Genomic DNA, 4,086 nt, shown 5'->3' with positions numbered 1-4,086 from the left:
GACTTGATTATAGACCAAATTGCCACTGACTGTATTTGAATGAATGCAAAAATCAAGAGGTCTTTAAATGGTTGTAATGGGACCAAGGTGAATGATTTAAGGTAGGATAGTCAAAGAAATGATAATTCAAAATGCTTACAAATGTTTCCCAAAATACTTAAATCTTTTAGACATCTGACGGAAGCATTGAGATTATCTTGATAGGCCTTACTTTATCATATGACCTTTTTTGAATCAATTTTTCTCCTTACAGCACACTTTTTTTTCCAGTCCCTTCTCTTTTAGTATACTTTGTATTTCTTCTTCTTTTTTTTCCTTTTTTTTTCTTCTTTCTCTTTTTCTTTTTTTGTTGAGATTTTCTAAAAGAGAAGAGATGAAATTTATTTATTTATTTTATTCTTCACCTTTTTATGAATTCTTTCATTACACATGGCCTTTACCTTTCTCATTGCTTCAACCACACATCATAAATTACGCCAAACCCACATTTGAGTAGCTATGAAAAATCATTAAAGCCCAGGCTCAAAAGTGGACAACTAATGAGTTTTTGATGTTTATAGCAAGCGGTTGAAGGTCAAAAGAAAAAATTCTATTTGCCTCTATCATTTTAATGCATATAGATAGACTTCAATCTTGAAACGGTCACAAATCAAGTTCTAGAATATACAATCATAGAAAATTATGCACTCATTAAAGAAAAAAATGGGTTTCATGTAATTGTTAATTCAAATCAAAACCCTTATTGTGTTTGACTCAAGATTCTCACATTTGGTGCAATCAACAAAAGTTATGAAACAAAGACCTTTATTTAACCAAATTTAATTCACAATTGTCAAATCTAATGTCTTTCATGTTATTATTCTATCAACAATTTTTTTTCTTTAATGAGGATCATAGATCAACAATCATCATTCATGCATACTTTTTCATTTACAGCAGATAGACAACACATAGAACAAACCTGGGGATAGATGATTAATGAGACATATGATAATGCATGATAATATGAATATTCAACCTAAAAAATTTAAAATCTATATGGTATACATGAAATGAATGAACTATCTAAATGCAAAAACCCCTCAAACTTAGAAATTTACATTGTCCCCAATGTAAAAATCTAAACAATAAGAGAAAGAAAAAGAAAACTCACGGGTTAGGTATGAAGTGTCCTTAACTCATGTGCCAATTATAAGTGGTTGGTTTCATTGGATGTAATGGAAGTACATGCAAAAGAAGAGAAAAATGTCCTAAATGGCCATATGTCCTAGATGGGTTAAGTGCAAATATCCTGGGCAGCAACACCATTTGTTTGTGGCCGACACTATATACATCCCTTTACAAAGGCTCTGAACTCTGGGAGGAACTAAAGCCGACACTAAAACACTAAAATTAATGAATTTAAAAATGTACCTCTAGTGTGGGTTGCCTCACACGAAGCGCTCGTTTAACGTCATTAACTTGACGGTTGATCTTTGTAGCTCATGTAGGATCCAAGAGGACTATGTTTGTTTGTTTATCCAGTCGCTCATCTTCTAGATAATGCTTCAAAAGTTGACCATTCACCTTGAAGTTTCCCCTTTCCTCATTCCATATCTCAACTGTTCCATAAGGGTAAACCTTGGTGACTCTGAACGGACCTGACCATCTAGACTTTAGCTTCCCTGGAAAGAGCCTCAATCTGGAGTTGAATAAGAGAACTAGTTATTCTCTGCGGAGTATGTGTTTGTCATGCCATCGTTTTGTTCTTTCTTTGTAAGTACGAGCATTCTCATAAGGATCCAACCTCAGTTCATCCAACTCTTGCAGTTGGAATTTCCTCTTTTCTCTAGCAACTTTCATATCAAAGTTTAGCAATTTGACTACCCAATACGCCTTATGCTCTAATTCCATAGGAAGGTGGCAAGGCTTGCCATAAATCAACCTGAATGGTGACATACCAATGGGTGTTTTATATGCAGTACGGTAAGCCCATAAAGCATCATCAAGCTTTAAGGACCAATATTTCCTGCTCCTATACACTCTCTTCTCCAATATGTTCTTAATCTCACGATTTGATACTTCCACTTGACCACTTGTTTGAGGGTGATAAGGGGTACCAACTCGATGAGAAACACCATACTTCTTCAAGAGGTTTTCAAAATGTCTTTCAATGATGTGTGAGCCTCCATCACTAATAACCAGCCTCGGGACTCCAAACCTTGGAAATATGATCTTGGTAAATAGTTTGATGACCGTTTTAGCATCATTGTGTGGAGATGAAATTGCCTCCACCCACTTAGAAATATAGTCGTCTGCCACCAAGATATATTTGTTATTGTTTGAAGTAGGAAAAGGTCCCATATAGTCAACTCCCCAATCATCAAATATCTCCACCTCAAGGATGAGGTTCATTGACATTTCATGCCTTTTTGATATGTTCCCCACCCTTTGGCAAGAATCACAGGTGAGAACAAAATTCCTTGCATCTCTGAATATGTGTGGCCAAAAAAACCACATTGGAATATCTATGCTATTGTTTTTGAAGTACTAGCATGACCTCCATAAGAGGCAGATTGGCAACAACTCAGGATCTTTGACACTTCTTCTTCTGGAACTCATCTTCTATAAATACCATAAGCACATAGTCGATAGAGGTAAGGATCATCCCAGATATAGTTCTTCAAATCTGAGAAGAATTTCTTTTTCTGTTGTGGTGTCATTTCAGGTGGAAGAATCTTGCTAACCAAATAGTTTTCAAAGTCAGCATACCAAGGTGCCTCTACAGTGTCGAGGAGGAGGAGTTGCACATCAGGAAAGGAATCATCAATAGGTATGTCCTCCTCCCCTCCACTTGGATCTTCAAGCCGAGATAAGTGATTTGCAACTAGATTATCTATTCCATTTCTATCAACAATCTCCAGATCAAATTCTTGCAGAAGGATAATCCATCAGATGAGACATGGCTTGGCTTCTTTCTTACTCATCAAGTATATCAGGGCTGAGTGATCAGTATGGACTATAAATTTAGAACCTACTAGGAAGGACCTAAATTTTTCGAAGGCAAACACAACAGCTAGTTGTAACGCCCCGAAAAATACTTCTAAAAAACATTGCGGAAAAATGGGTAAATTTTTTTTTTGAATAAAGAGATTGTATAAAATTGTTTCCTTTTCAAAACCTTCCTTTTCTGGGACATTACTTTAAGTAACTCGAATGCGGAAATCAACTTATCGTTATCGAATGATAACTTAACCTGATTCACAATTTCCTGAATAACACAATGCATATAATTAGTTAAGTCATAATTAGATCATACAAACTACATCATCAAAGGCAGAATCTAAATCGCCACTACATGTACAAAATCACCAGATACACAGCCCCCCATCAAAAACTGAAACGAGGACATCGACTGGCCCCCAAGCTGACTCAGAAGATTCCCGGAATACTAGACCCCTCACTCGGGTCCTCCTCCTCTTCTGATTCTGACACGAGGTTGATCACCTCCACCGAACTCTCCACATTTACAAGCTCAATGACCTCGTCCTCGCATGTGGGAATTAACTTTCACAATGATAATGTATGCATGATATGTCATGATTATCCACCTTACATCAATATCCATCCAACATCCTAATCGAAAATAATCGAGAGTACAGGTCCCATACCAAGCCGTTCTGTACCACCCGAAATAACATATCCTCGCAAGGAATTAAAAATAGATCGATCGGTTCCCTCAGGAACAGTCCTACCCGAACCTAGGTTGTACAAACGCTTTCTGGGCATCCCTCTCATCGATCTCGAATGCAATCCCGGGGTTGCCAGAGATTGCCTAGTTTGGCATGTGAGAACTGTCCAATCCAACAAGGTACCTCCCCAGGAATACAAGGGACTCGTCTCACCCAGACTCTCCCTCAAGACACTGTTGGCGAATCACCATCCAATCAGTGTCGTCCCTCTTACATCACGGTGCTCTAAGTCGTCCCGTCATTTCCTCTCCACTACTTCATGGTCACAATGCAATGCATTCTTAAATCAGAATCAAATGCAAACGTATTAATCAAACACATGATCGGCCCATCCTTAAGCCATCTCCCGACAAGG

The 4,086-nt window shown here is 37.6% G+C and overlaps 1 pseudogene; it reads right to left on the bottom strand.

Moving 5' to 3' along the window:
* LOC109329305 overlaps positions 1,483-4,086 on the bottom strand; it is a 4,655-nt pseudogene continuing 2,051 nt past the window's right edge.

The sequence above is a fragment of the Lupinus angustifolius genome, chromosome LG16 (genome assembly GCF_001865875.1).
Source record: "Lupinus angustifolius cultivar Tanjil chromosome LG16, LupAngTanjil_v1.0, whole genome shotgun sequence".
Lineage (NCBI taxonomy): Eukaryota > Viridiplantae > Streptophyta > Magnoliopsida > Fabales > Fabaceae > Lupinus > Lupinus angustifolius.
The sequence above is the reverse complement of the archived record's forward strand: the minus strand, read 5'-3'. Positions and strand labels throughout refer to the sequence as shown.